At 46.7% G+C, this 22970-nt stretch overlaps 1 pseudogene; it reads right to left on the bottom strand.

Annotated features, from left to right (window-relative positions):
- Positions 1 to 621: 621 nt before the first annotated feature.
- Positions 622 to 3082, bottom strand: LOC144542535 (uncharacterized; annotated as a pseudogene).
- Between the last annotated feature and the right edge of the window lie 19888 nt (positions 3083 to 22970).

Below are 22970 nucleotides of genomic sequence, written 5' to 3'. Positions count from 1 at the left end.
CGCATCTCGGATTAAGATACAGTATGCAGTGATGTAAATAGGTTTTCAATGTAGTGAGTCCCCGGGACCCACAGGTGGTAATTTGAGTGGGTCCCAGGGAAATTGAGTGGGTCCCCATAAAATTTGTGTTTTTTGACAAATTGTAGTGTTAAACTCGATTGATGTTATATGGTTATAATTATGGTTATGGTTATATTCATATATGTTGAAAATGTATCTGAAAATTAAACAACATTGTGTAACATTGCAATGTTGCAATGGACCCTGATGAAGGCCACAAGCGTTGGTCTAACAATAAAGTTGTTCTATATACTACAAGTGTTGCTGGAGTTTTGACCTTTTTAGACCCTTTTCCCTTCTCCATGCACCTTGGAAGTAGGTGAAGTTGTGCCAGAAACCCCTACTCTGCAATGTTGCAATGTTACACAGCTCTGGTTACACATTTCTTTATTCTAGTATATCTTTAATTGTACATACATTTTTTGTTTTTATTTCACGCTTGCTTTGGCAATGTAAACGTATGTTTCCCATGCCAATAAAGCCCCTTTGAATTGAACAGAGAGAGAGAGAGAGAGACGCAGGGGGGCTGTGTGTGCCCAGCAGCCTGTGTGACACAGAGCTTCAGGAGAAAGCGGGGAGCATAAAACAATCCGGAGGCCATCCATGGATGGCCTCCGGATTGCCTCCACGGATTGTCCATGGACGGGGACATCCACGGACAATCGCGTGTAATGACAGCAGGCGCTCGCTGCTCCACAATATCAAACTCTGGGCTAGTCTGTGTAACTTTACAGACCGCGTGCCACCTTGCCGGTTTATATAAGCCACGGCTGTCGTGTTGTCCGACCTGACCAACACATGACACTTTCCAAGGAGTGGCAGGAAATGTTTGAGCGCTAGGAAAACAGCCAACAGCTCCAGGTAATTTATATGAGCATGACGGAGCCTCGGGGGCCAGGTCCCGTTTACTGACCTCCCCTCGAATACTGCTCCCCACCCTGTCAGTGAAGCATCCGTTGTCACTGTTTTCCTCATAACTACCGTTCCCAAGGGGACACCAGTAGTGAACACTTCCGGGTCTCTCCAATGACGGAGAGCCAGGAGGCATCCCGGGGAAACCCTCACCATACGTCTGAGGTGACATCGTACGTCCAGACGCAGCGAGGATACCCAGCACTGGATATCCCTCATTCTCAGCAGCCCCTGAGGAACGACAGAAATGGCTGACGCCATCAGCCCTGTCAGGCGGAGGCAGGCTCGTAGCGAGATGGAGTTTCCCCGGCGAAAACAGAGCCAGGTGCTGGCGAAATTTCTCCACCCGAACTTGTGACAGAAAAGCCAGAAAAGAAACAGAATCTATTTCGAGGCCCAAATACACAGAGGAGAAAGTTGTCTAGATATGCCAGCACTCTGAGGCCCGTGGCTCGCATCGGATTCAGAGCTGCTTCTACACACTTGCTGAAGACTCTTGGGGCGAGTGACAGCCCGAATGGCAGAGCCTGATATTTGTAGGCTACGCCCTTGAAGGCGAACCTGAGATATTTTCTGTGTGCTGGATATATGCTTATGTGAAAATAAGCATCCTGCAGATCCACTGATGTGAACCAGTCGCCTGGTCGAATCGAGCGGAACAGAACATTGTGTGTGACCATCCTGAATTTGTATTTCCGGAGGTGTGAATTGAGGAAACGTAAGTCCAGAATTGGACGTAATGAACCTCCCTTTTTCGGGACGAGGAAGTACCGGGAGTAAAAGCCCAGACTCCTCTCCTCCTCCGGCACAATTTGAATTGCCCCTCGGCTTAAGAGAGAAGAAATTTCGCTCTCTAAAGCCTCTGCGGCGTCCCCCGTGGCTTCTGAGAACAGCACACCATTGAAAGACGGTGGTTTCGCTGCAAACTGGAGCCTGTAACCCCTGACAACGGTTGTAAACACCCAGGGGTGAGCTCCGCATGCGCGCCATTCTTCCGCTTTGACAGCAAGAGGACCTGGCGGCCTGATGCTCAAAGCTGGAGCAGCTGCGCCCTTTTGTGGCGACGGACTGTCCTGCACCTTTTGGTTTTCTCTTTTCTTTTCTTTTTGAACTGCTCGCTGCGCCCTATGAACAAGCCTGGCTGCATCAGTGGCTTCTTTATTGAAAAACCATGTAAAGTGCTTGGTGAGAGCATTATGTGACACTTTCCCACTTCCCTCTGAACTGTCCCCACAGGGTGTTGAGGGGGGGTATGTGAACTGAGTAGCACTGGGGGAACATGTGCTTTTCCCTGTCTGTGAACGGAGTGAACATAACGGACCGTTACACAGCGCTGACCGGGACACTGGTCTGGAACCTCTCTTCTCCGTATCTTGGGGGTAAGAGGAAACTGCCAGTCTGTCCTGGGGAGGCTCAGAGCAGGGATCTCTCTGAGTGCTGACTGCTGAGCCTCTGTCTCCACTAACCACGGCTCCTAAGTCGACCGCCTCTTCTCCCCCTCCGGCGGGCGGGATGGGCAGTTCGATCCGGTGGCGGGAGCAGCGGGAGCAGCGGGAGCAGCGGGAGCAGCGGGAGCAGCGGGAGCAGCGGGAGCAGCGGGAGCAGCGGGAGCAGCGGTGGCAGCGGCGAAGGACTTTCTGCCCCAGTGTTTTTGGCCCTGGGCTCCATGTTGGTGAGACGCTGGCTGCTCAGGTGCCTGGGGTCTGGGTCCCTTAAAGCTCCCGCTGCGCCCTCTTGCTGCCATAGCCGCAAAACCCGGGTGGGTTGGTGGTGGCGGGCGAGGTGTCATCTTGCGGGGAAGGCAGAGGTCGAAAGCCTTCCCCTGCTTCTTCCTCAGGTCACTGGTCTGTTGCATTGCAGTAACAGCTTCTCCAAATAAGCCCAAAGCCTGTGACGGGTCAAACAGGGAGTCCACTATGACCTGTTTTTCCTGGTCAGGCAGGCTGGAGAGGTTCAGCCACAGCGATCTCTCCCCCGCCACAGCCAGGCCCATGGCGCGGCCACAGCACTGAACCACACCTCTGGACACACGGAAGATGAGGTCAGTGATGACACATATCTCCTCCCAAATAGTCGGACTCTGGGATCCCTTATCTAAAAGGTGACCCATGTCCTGAAAAAGCTCAGCCTGGTACGCTGTCAGCAGGGTGATCACGTTTAGGTTTTTCTGGGCTGGGCTGCTGATTTGTACACCTTTTGGTACATGGAGGCAGTGAAGCGTTCCATCTTGCCCGGGAGAATACAGTTTCAGAGCAAATTAATTCAATTTCATAATATTACATTCAGTTTCAAGTTTATTGGAATTCAGTTTCAAACTAATAAATTCAATTTCAAATTATGCTATTCAGATTCAGTTTTTCAATGCAATTATTCAAGTTAAACAATACAAATTCAAATTATGTGATTCAAATTCAGTTTTTTAATGCAATTATTCAAGTTGAACAATTCAAATATAAATAATTCAATTTCAGTTTCTAGTGACACATATTTCTGCCCATATATGAGTCTTCAGTCAAGAAATTGAATAAATCCAAAGTTGGACAGGGTTCATATACTGTAAAGTGAATTTGGAGATACTCCTGTACCACCAGAGAGCAGCGTGTCTGAGTAGCCTGAATCCCTATGGACAGAGATTCTCTTGGATGTCAACTCTGGATATTTAATAGCAAATACAACATAAGATTCCACATAATATTGGTATGTGATCTTGTAAAGTTTCAGTGAAAGTGAAAAAATGGATAAGTAAGGTTCGTGATGCCATCAGAAGTCTGGAGTTGCTCCACTGACAATGACACAGAATGCTAATCACAACTTTTACATCTAAATCAACTATATAGCTTAGTATGAGCTCTGAGCCAGAATTTGCAATAATCTCCCCTGTAACAGCAACCTTTCCCATCTTTTCAATGTTAATGGTGCTGTATATCAGTGTAACATCACAGATTAAGAAATAATTCTGCTCTCTCATGTCTACAATAGAAGACAACAATAAATACAAATGAATAGTACATCAATTGTCCTATAGGAATCATATTGTGTGGAGTATGAATATATATCTCTGCAGCTAAAACAAGTCCAAACTACACTGAATGTACAAAATATTAGGGATAGTTCCTCTCTTTATGAAGCACACTGATGAGGAGAATCCAGGTAAAAGCCATTATGCCTTATTGATTTCCTTTATTAAATCTATACCAATCACAAAGAAGGAGATGTAGATAAAGAGAAGCAGATGAGTTAGAGAAGGATTTTTAAGCTTTGAGACAAATGAGATGTAGTGTGGATTGTGCAAAAGGGGCTGGATCACTGGATAAATATTGTCCTAGATGCCAATGGCTGTGAATATAAGCACTGCAGTGTTCATAAATTTATGAATATACATCAGTGTTCTTACAAACCCACACTCTTTCTTTTCACACAGTAATTGGTAAATGTACAACATCTATATCTTTATAAGCATTTATAATTAATATATACGTATATATATCCTCAATCAGCAACAGGGCCTGAACTGCAGTTTTTTGTTGTTTTAACCACAACATTCTAAAAATAACCAGTCAAACTTGGAGTTTTAGTCATCCAGTATCATACTGGATCAATCATAAAGTTGTCCTTAAATGTGTTGGATCAATGGCGTTGTTTGCTGAGAGGAAGATATGGATCCATGTGTTCCATGTATAATCATGGAAGATCCAGCTGTGTCTGTTCTATTGTAATGGCAACCAATAACGTTTAGTCCTTCACTGCCATCTGCTGGCCAAATTCAGTGATGTGCAAGTTTCTTGCTGGGTTGTCATTTTTATTTGACTTGTCAGTTTATCCTTGTTTGAATTTTTTGGACAAGACATTAAATTAATGAAGAATCAGCATACATTACCCTGTTCAAAACAAAACTATGCCAAAAGAATGGGGGGAAAAGATGCAGATGCCGATCAAATCTGATACCTTTGATTTTACAAAATGGCAGTGGGTAAAAAAAACAACAAGCAACAATTACCTGAATTACTTAAAAAAACATTGTTACTCCTTTCTACAATTTCATTGTAGTTGTCTTTGGTTTAGAATGGAGTTTAACAGAAGAATTCCTAAAGAATTAGGCTACATGTTCTCTATTTCAAATAAATTTAATGAACATTCTTGTAGGTATTAAAGGTTTATATTAGCAATAGTCCAAGATTACTTGTATACTAAGGCAATACTTTTCTTTCTTTCTTTCTTTTTCTTACATAGTAATTGTTCATGGCTTTACCCACTTGGACAAGGTTTATTAAACCTCCAGAGACACTTGGAAAAGTAAGTTGTGAGACATACTTTTCCTCTAATTTCATGGCACTAGGTACATTCTTAAAGGTTTGCATAAGTTTGGTATTATAAGATTAATCTCTGCTGAATGGTCACAATGCATGCATCAGTGTATTATCAAGAAAAAGCTTCTAATTTTCTCTGGCACTTTGGTGTAACTGGACAATAAAAGAAAGCCTTGCCCCTGTGGAATTACCATAACCTTCATAACTGGTTATTTCCTTTTAAACTGAATTTAGGCTGACATATACCATATAGACTAGGTACACATAATAATATATGCTCTACAAAGGTATAGTATACACAGTACTGATCCCTTCTTTTTTGTATTACAGATACTGCTAAATGAGCCTTTCACTTGCTGTAATCTGCCAATAAATCTTGGGAATATACAGAAGTCAAAGTCTGGTAAATAATAAAACAAACTTATTTTCACTTTTTTTTTATTTTTATAAATGAGCATGTGATGACATTGTTTACAAAAATGCATTTCCCCATTCCCTTCAATACATGACATGTTTTTCACAGCCATGACATTTTCTGACCAGGTTGACTAGATGATCATAGATTGCTAGAGCCAAGTCATGTGACTCAGATGTTTCACAACAGACCAAACTTTACTAAATGAAAGCAGGATTGGGTCTACACACTCACTGTTGCCCCCTACTGCTTTTCCAGGAGATTGCATCATGTGGTGCAAGTCTGTTTAAGGGTTCAGTTAAAGCTTTCAGGAGGTGGCAGGTGTTAACTAGAACCTTCAAAGACCCCACAGAAGAAGATTAATGAAAGGTCATACAGTGGTTTAGTCTCCACCTATATCTAAGTGCCTGTGGAAAAAGCCTAATCCAGTCACCAATCATTCAATCTCATTTATTTACAGTAAATAGTAAATGGTGATACTTCTTGTGAAGTGTCATGACTCCCTTAATGATTCATTTGATGAAACCTGACTTAAGAATTCATACAAACAAGACAGTTACAGTTCAGAGCCAATGTTAACACATATTATTAGGTGAGGTTTTAAATGATATGACAAGTTCATACATGTACCACAAATATTTTTTTTTACACTTTCTTTACTGTTGCCATTAAATAATATTACATACCATTTACTTTTTTCCAATTTTTTTAAACTTGTTGATAAAGTGTTGCAGTCCTAACTACTGTAAATAAATAAATAAATACATAAATCAATTTGAAAAGAACAAAGATAAGGGATGGGGTTGGTATGGATATACAAATTTACCACTACTATTACCGGTTATAAACAAAAACCTTTACAAATATGACTTGTAACAACCTCATAATAGTATCATCCTAGATTCATAATACATTGTGACATTTTCTGATGTGATTATTATGTTCTTATAATACATTATGACCAAAATAAACAGCCGGATAACTCTGTCATACCGGATTCCTAATGCATTATAATATGACATTTTCTGTTGTGATTATGATGTGATGAAAATATCCTTTGTACTTGTGCTTATGATGCCTCATATGCATTATGACCAAAGCCTGATGCATTAACAATTCAAGTTAAGTGTTACCTAAAAAAGCAATGTTTCCTTCCTGGAAGTGTGTGCTCTCTTCCTCTGTCTGGGTAATGCAGCCACCTGCTGGCAACTCCTAACCTTGAGCTCTGTTACAATAAATAATTTAGTTGAAAGCATTCTCAAGACTTTTATCCATAAGAATTGGTCTTACTTAGACGGTATGATAATATTAAATTTGAATCATTTTCCACATTTTCTTGCTGGTAAGATCATAGTTTCACTGTGAGCAGCTTTATACATAGAGGTCCTGGCCTATCAGTCATCATTTTGAACATCCGCTCCAAAGCCACAGAACTGGTCTTGGAGAAAAATAACAGAGCCATGCCCTGTTGGATCATGCAGTAGGAGCTTGACTCTTGTCATAATGTTCTTAATGGAGGCCACATTATTATTAACCTCAAAAGTTAATTTAATTTATTGATAGGAAACTATGCCCACAATGCTAGTCGTACAAGTATTTGCAAGTTCTGCTCAATGAGACATGGCCTCTTTGCAATCAACAGATGTTAAAGCTAAAGGGTTCTTAAGGTAAATACCAAACGAGTGATCTGTGCATTGGCATCTTTCATATTTGTGTGTGTGGGGGGTGGCAATGCAGTGCGGCTTGATCTAAACAGAGGGGGAACTGGCGCCCAAAGGAGGGTGAAGATCTTTTCTGCATTCAAATAGTGTGCTTAGTTTTCCGCTGTGAAGACTTTTGCTGGATGTAGAGCCCCGGGCGGTCCACCCCTCTCACCTCCTGGGACAAAACAACCCCCTACCCTGGAGCAGTGGTTTTCAATCATGTGCCAGCGTGACCCATGAGTCTGCAGGCTTTCATTCCAACCGAAAACCACAGCGGCTGATTTCACAGATTAATTCCTCCTCTCTGGTTGAACTCGTGCTGCTGTAGAGTTTAGTTGGAATGAAAACCTGTAGACTCCTGTGTCATGATGGCACATGATTGAAATCTGATAGTCTGGAGGATAAAAGGAAAAGAGAAGTTATGGCTGAGATGCCCCACACAAAGGGCCTTTTTACATAACACTCAAAGGCAGCAAGTCCTACTTGCACAGGGACTAGCACAACTAGTGTCCACAGATGGAAGTAGGTCTCCGCTCCTGCTGGGACATAGTGTATTCCAGTACATGTGCAGTACACCAGTACATCCACCAGGCTCTGGTGGATTCAACTTGCTCTCAGACCTCAGTCCACTACTGCCTTGTTTGACCTGGGGCATTGTTAGAGGCATTATGGGTGGCTATACGGTGTGTTCATGGGAATATTCACAAGCATCAGATTGTGCCAGTGGAAATGAAATTGCAAGGCAAAAAGAATGCTGTCACGGCTATGGTTAGCTTTAGCAATCAAATAAAAGCAAAGTTAATCATAAAATAATAAATAAAATAATTCCAAACAAGTAAAAGACGAAGGGACCCAACAGCAAATAGGATAAAAGACGCATTACACACATCACATTACACATCACATTAAAGCAAGTCTGATAAGTTTAAGATTGAATTGATGATAGTGATTCTGCTAGTCTAAGCTCCTCAGGCAGGTGGTTCAGAGCCAAAAGCCTGGTGTCCTTTAGTCTTCAGCCTAGACTTTAGAACGAGGATCTGAGGCTGCACACTGGCTCATAGGGGGTTGAAAGATCTGTGATAGGCTATAGTAATTGTAACCAGACCTAATCATGCTTTAAAAATGACCAGTCAAATCTTAAAACAGTTCTAAACCTAAACAGGTAACCAGTGAAGAGATGCCAGAATTTAAGTGTTGTCATTTTGTCTATTTTGTACCAGTTAAAAACCTAGAAGCCGCATTTTGTACAAGCTGGAGACGTGAAAGAGACTTCTGATTGGTCAGTCTTTTGAGAGGTAAGCAGCAGTAGCAGTTCTTTAGAGTTCCAAAAAACGGCAAAAAAAGGCCATAAAAGTACTTTTTTGAACTCTAAAGAACCGGACCCTACTGACTTCAGTTGTTTTGGAGAAGGCTGCTATGGAGTCATGCTGGCAACCTTCCTGTATGTTCTGTGGAATAACAAGCTTCACCTGTCTTTCAACTGGCATGAGAGTGAGTAGATAATGACAGAATTTTCAGTTTTGGGTGAACTATCCCTTTAGGGCTTTGTACGAGTTAAGCCCTATGTCATTAGCCCAGTGAAAATCCCTTGAGTATCATCCTGTTGTCAAAAACCTATAGGCTTTCTCCCCAAGGCATCCGGTACTTGAGACATGCTGTTCTGGATGTTTTTGTGTAATTGTACCACACATTCCCATCATTCAACAAATGTGAGATATGTTTGCATATGTTACACCAACATAAAAAAGTAAGACACCAACATGAAAGTGTCTTCATGAGGCCACCATAAGGCGCCAGAACAGGTTTACTGTGCCTTGGCATAGATTTCACAAATGTCTGGAACTCTGTTGGAGGGATGCAACAACATTCTTTGTCCCCCATTTACTCAAGGGTTTCCTTTATTTTGGTAGTAACCTGTATGAGCAATGGCATTCACGTATCCATACTCTAGAGTATTCTGATAAATTGTAAGTGGAGGCCTGTGTTATGCAACCAGTTCTCATGTCTCTCTCCCGTAGGCTTTCAGTAAGTCCACTAGAGGCAAGTACATACAGCTCTCCCACTGATTTGCATACAGTAGAATGTCACATGGGAGTCTAATTATTTCTGCGAGTTGTTAAGCCTGTACATGAACAAGCAGGCTTGACCTTTAGATACTATTTCTCTGTTGGATCTTACCTTGTCACTCAAATCATGTCAGGAGAGTGTTCTGTGGAAGACGCTAAAAAGGTGCCAGATAAAACCTCAGTTACATAAAAGGAGTTTGAAGCCACAAGGGTGCAATAAGGAAGCCAGTTAACTTCAATACTTAATACTTACCAAAAAAAGAGTGAGCTCAAGTATTTGGACACAATACACTGATGATTTGTCTCCATGCTCTTCCAAATTATAATTTTTATTGATACAATAACTGTGGTTAATCTACAATTTTAGCAATTTTCCTCTTCAACTTCTCTATGTTGTTAAACTGTGCATCTCATTTTGATGCCCTCTAGCAGGAGTACAATAATTCAAAGCTATAATGATAACTTAGACCCTTTTTTTTTACTTGTTCTCATTTCAAATAACACAGCACTTCAGCTTTAAAAAGCTAGTTACCTAAGCAAGTTACCTGGCTGCATTACAATATGAACTTTAAATGATCTGTGCTCATTTCCTATTTCAACTTCCTGATGCTAGTGAAAACAAAGAATACCATTCTTCATCTGTTCTTTCAACCTATATAGTAAAGTTACCTTGCCGCTGCCTTGACAAGTAAAAATAAGTGAACCAAAACAGTATCTTTGAGAACAGTAGTGAGTGATATCCTTCAGCAGATCTAAGCTAACAAACCAGTCAAAGTTGCATGTTCAAAGATGCAAAAGCATAGCAACAATTACATGAGAAAAATAGATGGGAGATTGTACATGTGGAAACATGCATGTATATGTGGTGTGTGTGTTTGTGTGTAGGTGGGTGGGTGTGGAGAATGTTCCCTCCATGATAAAAAAAATTCCATAATGAATGCTTACAAACCATACACAAATTATAACAGCAAACCACTGGTGCTCAGCCTTTTATCTACCAAGGCACAGTGCAGCCACACATACCAAATTGACTGAAAATGTCATTCAAAGTCTGACAGGAGTGTTGGCAAAAATTGTGCCAATTGTGCTGAGTGAGTTCTGTGTGCATGGTGGTGACAGAAGTTTACTTACCGTATTTCCTCTAATATTGGCCCGGGCCTTTATTTACCTCAACTGCAGAGGGTACCAGGCCTTTATTGGAAGCAGGCTTATATTAGAGACAGGCCTTTATTTCTAATCCCCTCTGTTTGATAAGTATATTTGCTCATATTTTAGTATGAAGTTTGATTTTCTAATCTGCTGCTGTTGGGGTACGGTAGGTAGCCGTTTTTTTGTTACTGCAATGCATCGCATTGGCGCCAGGAGTTTACCGGTATCCACCGTTGTTTGCATGTAAGCTGAAGCTAACTGAAGCTAACTGAAGCTAAAGTAGAATCTATACAATTATATCATATCGCCATTTATTTTGATGCGCGAGCTCAGTCCATGGATGTATTAAACTATGGATGAGGCATTCAAAGATGGCGGCCCATTCATTCCAATGAAAATTGCTCATCCAGCGCATGGGCTCAGTCCACCTGACAGCCCTCTGTTCTGTTGGCGGCATGGAGGTTTCGGTGCGGCGAGGGCTTACTGCCGACGCTTTGAGTTTCCCGGGGGCACGGTTCCGGCCAGTGCCGATAGCTGGGCGCCGATTTGTTCCCGGTGATCCGGCCGAGATTTCGGCGGGAGCCTGACAACGATGCGTCACCGGGTGTCCCCGATAGGTACGGGCCGTGGGCGCGGTGGAGAGAACAGTGGCGGAGAGAGGAGACGGACACGGTCCAGCCATATACTAGATTTTGACCTAGTCTTGTTTCCTTTGTTTTTTTCCCCGGCCTGTATTTGAGGCCGGCCTTTATTTGTTCGTGTCGACCACGGCCCCGGCCATTATCGGAGACCCGGCTTTTAATTGACTACCGGCCACTATTAGAGGAAATACGGTATACCATTTGTGTTGTTTATGTTGTTTATAGCAAAATGCACTTCATAAACTGGGGCGGTCACACTCTGAAATGCCATGAAGAGTGTGCTAGGAATATCACAACAAAATATTTATTACCAATGTGGAAAGAGTATGCAATACATACATCAGTTATCTAAGTTAAAGCTGATATCCAAAATGCCACATTCTGCACATTTGCTCTCGGTATCAGTAAAGTGTGTTCTATAGTTTTTTGTATAATGCCCCAACACTTTCTTGTACGTACATGGCCTTCTGAAATTGTCGGCAACATCTGTTTATGCAACCCCACAACTGTTTATATCCTATTTTATTGATTTTATTGTTTTATTATTGCTATCATTTTTATTGCTTATCTTTATATTACAGTAAATTGTGAGATTATTATCAATTATTACCCCAAATTCTCATGTAAAAATGACATAACTGGGTTAGAATAACCTGGTGAAGCTCATATTCCGATCATGAGAAACCTGGTTATGATGACTGGCTTACTCCCATATTAAACTGGTTACTGTGGCATGCAAACATCTTACTGCTTTCACTTTTGGTTTATGCCGTTTGACTCACACAGGGTTATGGGTACATTTCGATGTCAATAAAAACGTATTGCTCAGTCAAAGACTGTAGCTGGTGGACAGTTTTATCTGTGGGCGGGACACCTCAGGTAGACAGGAATATTCTGTTAACCGTTTAGAAAAGTATATGGCCCAAGTGTTATCGTCTCCTGGAATTGAATTGCCAGTCAAAAATGGAAGCAACCTCAAAAGTGTGCAGTTTTCATGTCTATTTCCACCAATTGAGCCTTTTGTCCTGAAAGTAGGTGATATTTTCTGAGAATGATCAGTTCAATCAGCAAATTTGTAGGGCAAGGAAGTATTCATTCATTCATTCATTCATTCATTCATCCAATGTGAAATACTTCTTGGAAATCAAATCTGTCAAGCATAAATCAGTTCCACAGGTACAATTCTTTCTAACAGGTCACGAAGAGAATCCGGAGGAAAATCCTGTTGCAAGTCTTAAAGTAAGCTCATCTGTTTCAAAGTCAGTCTCTTTTCACACCATGAACATTTTGTTTGAGCTCATTAAAAATATCCTCATTTGACTCTGGTGTCCTTGAAGGGAAAAAACCCCCACTTCTCACTTCATATATCTATATGTCTTCAGAGCCTGCCAAGCAAAGCCTGCAAATCCATATTAAAGGATTCTTGAAACCCTGTCAATGAATGTGTACTTAGATCCTCTGCAGCATAAAGCACCACTCCCTTGACATTTAATACTAGAACTGAAGTAAGACTAAAATCCCCCAAAGTACAACTGTTCTGCCTCAACACATTTTCCTTTGAGGCATTACCAGTGTTCACAATTATGATAAAATCCATCAACTATTTCTTATGTAGCAGACTGTGACACCTGCAAGATTGTTTGCATTCACAGAGATAAGGATGCAAGTCTATGCTGAACTGAGTCTTCCTTTTCCAGTTGCCAAGAGGCTCAGGCTGATCTCCACAAAACATTCATTCCCTTGTTCGTCTTTGTAGTGCTTTGATTTTTATGGTCTGAAATTAGCTGTCACCAGTTTTCAAATGTTGAATGGTGACAGCTACTTTTGTGTGCAGTAAAGGCAGAGTATAGTCTGGACTTTAATGAACAATTAGTAAATGGGCAACTGGTTGTTTTTGTTTTTCTTGTGTTTTCCAAAACAGTATTTTACAATTGATTGTGTGTCCCACAAGTGCATTTGAGTCAATAACATTAATTTGGCCCTAAAAGTTCATTTGAAAGTGATTCATTGACTCTCTGGCTTCCTAGTTCATCAGACTACTACTGGTTTTCTATCCTACCAGCTAGTTAATTGCAGTTAATTGCATTCACCTGGTGTCCCAGGTGTAAATCAGTAAATCTGTCAGTTTTAATATAAAAGAGGATTATTGTCCTCACAAACGTGATGTTTTTCAGCCCAAATAAGGGATTCCAGATCCCGCACCCATTCAGTCTAACATGAAAATGAAAAGGAGTGTAAAATAATTGCCTTTAACTACGTCCAATTCAAATATTGGCTATGTTTTCTTTCAAGGGTTCAAGGTGGATTCTGATGGGTTTTGAAGCTGCAATGAAAAAAATAAATAAAACTCACTAACCATACTTAGCTTAGCATTCCAGCATTTTGTGGCTTTCTTATACGAGGATAATGTATCTTCGGCACCATGGTTGTAAGCAAAATATTTCAAAATATTTTTTAAAAATTCAGTAACATGTCAAAATATGTAATAACTTCATCATACGTCATTTTTACTAAAATTATTTTACCCATTTTAGGAATAGAATGATTGGCAAACAGGATCCAAAAATCCATAGGCCAAAAAAAATATATATATATATATATATCTGGTTAGCCCCGAAATGATAACCCTTGAGTCAATAGCAGTTGTGTGAAAAAATCACAGCCAAATGCAAGTTCAATTAAAGCAACATTTTTACACTAATACAACTTTTACTCCATTTTAGCAATTATGTACTGATACAATAAAGAACAGACATGATTTGTAGAAAATGATTTTTACTACACCGTCATGAAGTCCTAGCTCACTAATTGTCCTTCCTTTAAGGCCAGACTAGGAATAATTTGTTTTCATTATTTTAACTTAACATGCATATTTCAGTAATTGTTTTGCCTCAAAGATTAATAGTCCACCATGTCTACAATAGATGAAAAGCTACCGAGGCAAGTCGAGAGAAAATGGATGCCATTTTCCAACTTTGCTAGCTAGCTTACGTTAGCTGCTACTATTTGAAACTTGCTAGCAAAAATTGAGGTTCATTTTATTTCCTAATGCAATAGCTGGAAGTGGATAGATATGGTAACAAGCTACCCTGGTAAAACAGGGGAGAGCAGATCTAGTTGTCACATGGGTAAGTTGTCTCAGTGGCTTTATTTCTGAAACTAAAGGCAGGGCAGGAGGGCGCCCCCCGCGGCGGGGATAGGGCCAGGCCAACGGGTCGGTCCAAGTCCAGGTGAGCTGGTTTGAGGCGGTCCACAGAAATGTGCTCCGGCTTGCCACCGACGTCCACCACGAAGTGCTTGTCCCCAGTCTCCAGGACGCGGAACGGGCCGTCGTAGGGAGGTTGCAGGGGCCCACGGTGGGCGTCGTGGCGGATGAAAACGTACCCTGCCGACTGCAGACTTGTGGGGACGTGAGACCGTGGGAGGCCGTGATGCGAAGTGGGGACCGGTGCGAAAACACTGGCGTTGTCCCAGAGCATGGCCCGTTGGCGGGCTGCAGACCAGGGAGCCGTGGGGTTAGGGACAAAATCCCCTGGGACCCGCAGCGGCTGGCCGTAAACCAGTTCGGCAGACGAGGACTGGAGGTCCTCTTTAGGGGCGGTCCTGAGGCCCAGCATGACCCACGGGAGCCTGTCGACCCAGCTGCTGTCCTTGAGGCTGGCCCAAAGAGCGGCCTTCATGGAGTGATGAAACTGCTCGCACAACCCGTTGGCCTGTGGGTGGTGCGCGGTGGTGCGGTGGAGCTTCACCCCAAGGCCCTCTGTGACTGCGTTCCAGAGCTCGGACGTAAACTGTGGGCCTTGGTCAGATGGGGTGCCGAACCGGGCGACCCAGGACCCGATAAACGCCCGGGCCACCTCGGTGGACGTCGACGACGACAGCGGGACGGCTTCCGGTCATCGAGGGGTCCTGTCCGCCATGGCGAGGAGGTAAGTGAAACCGTGGGAGGGGGGAAGGGGGCCCACCAGGTCCACGTTGATGTGGTCGAACCTCCTTTCGGGCACCGGGAACTGCGCCAGGGGGGCTTTGGTGTGGCGGTGCACTTTAGAGCGCTGGCACTCCATGCAGGTGCCAGCCCAGTCTCTGACGTCTTTTTTGAGCCCGTGCCAGACGAACCTGGCCACCACCAGCTTTATAGATGGCTTTTTTCTCAGGTGGGAGAGGCCATGGACGGCGTCGAACACACGCTGTCTCCACCCAGAGGGAACAACGGGCCGGGGCTGACCCATGGAGACGTCGTACAGGAGTGTGGTGCCTGCGTCATCGAAAACCACGTCTTCCAGCTGCAGCCCTGTGACAGCCGTCCTGTAAGCCTGCACGTCCGGGTCGGCGGCCTGATCAGCTGCCATGCGAGCGTAGTCAAGTCCCAAGTGAACGGCCCCCACGATGGCCCGGGAGAGGCCGTCGGCGACGAGGTTGGCTTTGCCAGCGACATGCCGTATGTCCGTGGTGAACTCCGAAATGTAGGAGAGCTGCCGCTGTTGGCGGGCGGACCACGGTTCGGCCACCTTAGCCATGGCGAACGTCAGCGGTTTGTGGTCCACAAACGCCGGGAACTAGCGGCCCTCCAGCAGGAAACGGAAATGTCGAATGGCGAGGAAGAGGCCGAGGAGCTCCCGATCGAAGGTGCTGTACTTTCGTTCACTGGGGTGTAACTTGCGGCTGAAGAAAGCGAGCGGTTGCCAGGCACCGCCCACCCACTGCTCGTGCACTGCGCTGACGGCATAATCCGAAGCGTCCGTGGTGATGGCGATCGGGGCCGTGGGTGACGGGTGCGCCAGCATTGTGCCGTTAGCCAGAGCAGTCTTAGCGTCCGTAAACGCCTTGTCCCTCTCCGCGGACCAGTCCACCACGTGTTTGGGGGCCTTGCCTTTCAGAGCCTCGTACAGGGGTCGCATGAGTCGAGCAGCTTGGGGGATAAAGCGGTGGTAAAAGTTCACCATGCCGAGGAACTCCTGCAGGGACTTGATCGTGAGCGGGCGCGAGAAGTTCGTGACGGCGTCCACCTTCGACGGGAGGGGGACTGCCCTGTCTTTGGTGATGTGGTGACCAAGGAAGTCGATGGTGGTCAGCTCGAACTGGCACTTGGCTGGGTTGACGATCAGCCCGTGCTGGCCCGTGAAACACAGCGCCACGTACCTCGTGCTGTAGGTGCGGATGGGGCTGCCGTTAGTGGCTTCCATGGGGGGGCTGTGTCCTCCGGCCAATTTGTCCACTCCCGATGCGGGCAGGACACTCCTCTGTGCGCCCGTGTCGCATAGGAAACGCCGTCCGGAGATGGTGTCCTGGATGAACAGCAGCCTGCCTGTTCGGCGCCCCGGCGTTTCCTGCCACGCTGAAGCTGCATGGCGATCTGCACCGCTTGGCTTTGGGCCCAAACTTTGCGTGGCAAAAACACAGGCCGGGGTCCTGCAGCCAACGAGGAGCTGTTGCTACGGCGGCGACCGTTGTGCCTCCAGGCAGTGGTGAAAGAGCTGGGGCAGGAAGCAGCGTGGCCGCGCAGTGTTGTTGACCAGCCAGGAAAAATTTATCAGCCTCCTCGGCCAGAGCACAGCAGTCAGTGATGGCGGTGTTGGCCAGGGCAGCCCGTACCTGGGAAGGCAGCTGTCACAGGAACAGGTGGACGAAGAGGAAATCGGGTTTGTGCCCACCCAGGAGATCCAGCATCCTGTCCATGAGCTCAGACGACTTGCTGTCGCCGAGGCCTTGCAGAGAGAAGAGCCGGCTAGCCCGCTTGGCGTCGGAAAGTTCAAAAGCTCTCAACAGATGGGCTTTGAGTGTCTCATATTTATCCTGCTGCGGGGGAGTTTTGAGGAGGTTCACCACTCGGGATGCAGTTGAACTCCCGAGGGCCGACACCATGTAAAAGTACCTTGTGGCGTCCGCGGTGATCTCCCGAAGCGCGAACTGCGCTTCCGTCTGGGTGAACCAGGCTGAGGCCGACGATTCCCAGAACTCCGGCAGTTCGAGGGAAACTGCGTTAGTCGCCATGTTCGTGAAGAGCTGTCACTGGAAACGTCCAGCAGACAAACGTTGGGGTCACCAGTGTAGAAGTGGCAGGAATGTGGAGACGGACAACTTCTCTCGTTGACTACATCAACTCGTGTGTCATTTATTTGAAACACACAGAGCAAGACAATTTACATCGCGCTGCCCAAAAACACAACAACCTTACGTCGAGCTGACGTCACTCAGAAAACCAGACTTTCTTAAAGGGACCGTGTCTCCTTAACCCTGAGAAGCACACACTATAACTGCGTGTGTTAAACATACCCAAACCACAGATTATGGTGAATAATGTCCATAGAGTCCGCCACACCTGAAAGTAAATAATGAAAATCTTGTTGAGTTGTGTGTCTTGCTGTGTATTGTGATTTTCTTCTAATTTTTTTCTTAAAAAGTGATCAAAATAATTATACATTTTGATACATAAAAACAAGGGTCAGCTATAACCTGATAACAGATTTTAATGGTTTAGTGAAGCTATGCGCTCAGGGAAGAGACTTTAGTCAGGAATGCTGGTTGGGGTATATTTTCACTTTCCTTTGTTGCTGCACCAGCAACATGGATTCCTCTGCCAATTGGTCTGCTTAGCGGTTTATTGCTATTCAGTCTAATAAATTTATTCTACAAGCCTTGTATAATGGACGCTTGTGGTTTGAGCTATTACAAACAAGCGTGATCTCCGTTCATTAAGACACAACTAGGTAGGCCTAATTTACTTTGCGCAGGCAACTTCCATTCATTGAAATTTTTAAAACCTTTTTTTTACCATTTGAAAAGCCAGTGATACGAAAACAATCCACAAAAATTGAAATTATGTTTTTATTCCGTTCTCCCTATGGAAAATGTGGGGAGAAACCTGAGTTTGTGTCTGATGACTAACTGACCTGAATTTAGCTCCTGATGACTACATTTTACATTGTTGAAAAATTAGGTATGGCAGTTGTTGAGTTTATGTAGTTATTATTGACAATTTGAACCAAGTTATCCTCACCTAAACAGTTCCTTGACCCGCCTCATCCAAAAGGATGTGTCAAATCATAATTACAAAGGAAAATACAAAAACACCAGTATACCTAGAATGCATAGCCTACAACACAGCCAGTGGTATGTAACATAATTACAACAAGGGAGGGAATTAAAAATTTGTAATTTCACACGTTTCTTATTGGAAGAGTATAGTACAGTGTTCAGATATTGTTCAATATCCTTATAGAATATGAGAATAGGTGTCATGATCTGGCTCTTTGTGTTTTGCCCGCCCACCTAATCCTTTTCCTTTCTCCCTCTCCCTCAGCAGGTACATGCAGAGGGGCGGGGCCGATCTCCACGGGAGTGAGGCTCACAAGGCACACCTGTCTCTCATCCCGCAATCAGCCCGGCTTCTTAAGCCTGCTCCAAATTCTCCCCAGTGCCAGATGATTCCCGCACATGCTCGTGTCTCATGCCTTCTCGCGCTCGTGAAGATCTCCTGTCGTTGTGTTTCCTCAGCGTCTCTCTTGTAGATACTCTAGTCCCAGTTTTCTAGTGAGTTTTTTCCCTCCTGGACACTTAACGTTATTTTGCCTGTTCATGGTCTCGTTTTTCCCGTCAAGGCGATTTTCTGTTTGTTACTTTGTTACTTTGTTACCTCGGGATTTTGGTTTTTGTACTCTGCCTTAGTTTTGTCCCGCAAGGTGATTTTCTGTTAACTTTTGAAAATAAACTGTTTTTGTTCGATTCTGCATCTGGGTCCTGGCTCTCCTTGAACACACCCCTAACAGAATCATCTGGCCAGAATGGACCCAGCAGAATCTGAGAGTTTTAAGCGGGCGCTCTCTAGCCAGGCAGCAGTGGTTAATCAGCACGAGTCCTCCCTGCTCCAGGTGATGGAACACCTGCAGCAGCTCACCGCCAGCGTGTCTCAACTGGGCGGCCAACTGGAGGCCATCAAAGACCAAGTGATTCCACCTTCCGGCTCTTCCCCTCGACTCCAAGCAGCTGACCAGACCGCCAGTCCAGCGCAGCAAACCAGAGAGCCCTACATCCCTATACCTGCCAGGTATTCCGGTGATTTAGGGACACGTGCTCAGTTTCTCCATCAGTGTTCACTAGTGTTTAGCCAACAGCCTAATACATATGCTTCTCAGTCAGCTAAAATTTCATTGGTCATGAGTTTACTCACAGGATAGGCAGCCGCCTGGTCCTTAGCCATCTCAGGGCAGCAATCAGACCTCCTCACTGACTACAAACTATTCTCTGATGAGATGAAGCGGGTTTTCGACCACCCAGTCAAGGGTAGACAGGCAGTGGGTCAATTGCTGGATCTTCAGCAGGGAAACCAGCCAGTGTCACAGTTTGCTGTAAGTTTCCGCATTCTAGCCGCGGAGAGCGGGTGGGGGGACGCAGCCCTTCAGGCTGTTTTTTGTAAAGGGCTCTCCAGTGAAATTAAAGATGAGCTGGCAGTGCGTGAAGAATGCTCCTCACTTAACCAACTCATAGATTTAGCCATCAGACTAGATAACAGACTGAGGGAGAGGAATAGGGAAAGGCTGGAAACCAGGAGAAGACGACCTGCAGCCGGTTCCCCGCCTCCCGTCCAGGACCCCGCACCACCCACTCAAGGCTCCACCCTCCTCGCCCACGAGTCCCGCCAACCCCCAGCGGAGGAACCCATGCAGCTCGGACGGGCGCGCCTGACCCCAGCGGAGCGACAGAGGCGGATGACAGGGAGACTCTGCCTCTACTGCGGCCAAGAGGGACATTACGCCAGCCGCTGCCCGGAGGCCAGGCTCACCAGGGAACAGGAGGTTCCTGGTGAGCCGAATCTCATCATCCTCCGCTTCACGCCTCCGGGTGGCAGCCCCTAGCCTCTCGTGTCCCGGCAGAGGAAGAAAGTTCCGGGGGGTTTCAGCCCCTTTCCCTGTCCGCTTGCCTGTCTCGCCTGCGCTCTGTCCCCAGCGCACTCAAGCCCCAACCCTCTCGTGTCCCGGCAGTGGAAGAAAGCTCCGGGGGGTTTCAGCCCCTTTCCCTGCCTGCTTACTTAGCCCGTCAAGCAGCCTTGTCTGCTAGCAACCGGCCAGCTAGCCATCAGCCCAAGCCTAGGCCGCAGCAGCAGCCTAGCAACCAGTCCAGGCCCCAGCAGCAGCCGAGCTACCAGTCCAAGTCCCAGTCTGCTAGCCTTCAGCCTGCTCCTCGGACTGCTCGCAACCCGCCTGCACTCCAGTCGGTTAGGCTCGGGTTTGTGAGTCTGCAACCTGCCTGTCTTGAGCCGGTTAGCCCGCCTCCTACCTGTCCTGATTCTGCATTCCCTGAGACTAATATGGATCAGCTGTGGAGCCACCCTGACGTCCAGCGGTCACCCTATGAAGGGACTCGCCTTGCCTTCTTCACGGGGAACCGCGGAGTCTCCAAAAGGAGGCGAGGTCCCCATGGTTTCCGACGCCACTGGCTCTTTCAGCAGCCCAGCGCCACAGAGTCTCCGCTGCCCAGCGCCACAGAGTCTCCGCTGCTCCACGCTACAGAGTCTCCGTTCCCCAGCGCCACTACTGATGTCCAGCCTGTCCCTGCTGAGCTGCAGCAGTCCCCTGTCCCTGTTGAGCTGCAGCAGTCCCCTGTCCCTGCTGAGCTGCAGCAATCTCCTGCTCCTGCTGAGCTGCAGCAGTCCCCTGCTCCTGCGGCGCGAGAGCTCCCAGTCTCTGAGCTGCGGTGGTCTCCTGTCCCTGCTGAGCTGCAGCAATCTCCTGTCCCTGCTGAGCTGCAGCAATCTCCTGCTCCTGCTGAGCTGCAGCAGTCCCCTGCTCCTGCGGCGCGAGAGCTCCCAGTCTCTGAGCTGCGGCGGTCTCCTGCCCCTGCTGAGCTGCGGCGGTCTCCTGCCCCTGCTGAGCTGCAGCAGTCTCCTGCCCCTGCTGAGCTGCAGCAATCTCCAGTTCCTGCTGAGCTGCAGCAATCTCCTGCTCCTGCGCCGCAAGAGCTCCCAGTCCTCGAGCTGCGGCGGTCTCCTGTTCCTCTGGCTCCTCCGGCCATGCCTGCCGTCATCCGGCCAGATTCCCAACCGTCGGCCGCATTTGCCGACGCCCAACTATTCCCCGTCGGCCATCTCCGCCGACGGCCACTGCAGGACTCCGGTCCTGCATTCCAGTCTCTGGCCAGCTCCAGTGACTCCGATGACACCGTCGACTCCAGTGACACTGACTACTCCAGTGACACCGACTACTTCTATGTCTCCAGTGACCCCTGTAGCACCGGTACCGGCCCTGCGTTCCAGTCTCCGGCCTCTGCTCCTGCGTTCCAGTCTCCGGCCTCTGCTCCTGCGTTCCAGTCTCCGGCCTCTGCTCCTGTACTCCAGTCTCCGGACTCTGGTCCGGCACTCCCGCCGCCGGGCTCCAGTCCTGTACTCCAGACGCTGGAAGCAGATCCTGCAACCTGCCCCGACCTGCAGCCGAATCTTCTGGTGCTTGCTGCATTTCCTGACCTCCACCAACGTCGTGGACCTCCTGTGCAGCCCAGCCTACGTCGCCGACCTCCTGAGCGGTCCCGCCTACGTCGCCGACCTCCTGAGCGGTCCCGCCTACGTCGCCGACCTCCTGCACGGTCCCGCCTACGTCGCCGGTCTCCAGGTCATCCTCCTGGGCGACTCCGCCTGTGTGGTCGTCCTCCTGCCCGTCCTCCAGAGCTGCTCCGCCACTCTGGTCGTCCTCCGGCTCGTCCTCCAGAGCTGCGTCTCCTACATCGCCAGCTTCCAGGTCGATCTCCGGAGCTGCCCCGTCTTCGTCGCCAGTATTCAGGCCATCGTCCAGACCTACACTGCCCTTCTGTCCTGCCTCCAGGCCGTCCGCCTGAGGTTTCCCGCTCGGCCTCTGTCCTGCCTCCAGGTCGTCCGCCTGAGGTTCCCTGCTCCGCCCCTGTTCAGCCCCCAGGTCACTTGCCCCTGAATCCCTCCTCCGGAACCCCTCCACCCACCCTGCTCGGTGTCCCTGACCAGCCTGGTGGGACGTCTGGTAGCCGTCCCTTGAGGGGGGGGGGTACTGTCATGATCTGGCTCTTTGTGTTTTGCCCGCCCACCTAATCCTTTTCCTTTCTCCCTCTCCCTCAGCAGGTACATGCAGAGGGGCGGGGCCGATCCTCACGGGAGTGAGGCTCACAAGGCACACCTGTCTCTCATCCCGCAATCAGCCCGGCTTCTTAAGCCTGCTCCAAATTCTCCCCAGTGCCAGATGATTCCCGCACATGCTCGTGTCTCATGCCTTCTCGCTCTCGTGAAGATCTCCTGTCGTTGTGTTTCCTCAGCGTCTCTCTTGTAGATACTCTAGTCCCAGTTTTCTAGTGAGTTTTTTCCCTCCTGGACACTTAACGTTATTTTGCCTGTTCATGGTCTCGTTTTTCCCGTCAAGGCAACTTTCTGTTTGTTACTTTGTTACCTCGGGATTTTGGTTTTTGTACTCTGCCTTAGTTTTGTCCCGCAAGGTGATTTTCTGTTAACTTTTGAAAATAAACTGTTTTTGTTCGATTCTGCATCTGGGTCCTGGCTCTCCTTGAACACACCCCTAACAAGAGGGGTTCTATTCTATTCTACTATATATGTTGTCTAATTAAATCGTCATTTAATCAAGTGTGGCCCAAGCAGAAAGTGTAGATGCTGAAGCTAGACAAATGAATTGTGAGATGGAGTAAATGGAAAAGTAAAAAGTGAAATTTAAATGCCTTTTTAAAAATGATTTTACAAATCAATTTAT

This window comes from Centroberyx gerrardi, chromosome 17 (assembly GCF_048128805.1).
Source record: "Centroberyx gerrardi isolate f3 chromosome 17, fCenGer3.hap1.cur.20231027, whole genome shotgun sequence".
In the NCBI taxonomy this organism is placed as follows: Eukaryota; Metazoa; Chordata; class Actinopteri; order Beryciformes; family Berycidae; genus Centroberyx; species Centroberyx gerrardi.
The sequence above is the reverse complement of the archived record's forward strand: the minus strand, read 5'-3'. Positions and strand labels throughout refer to the sequence as shown.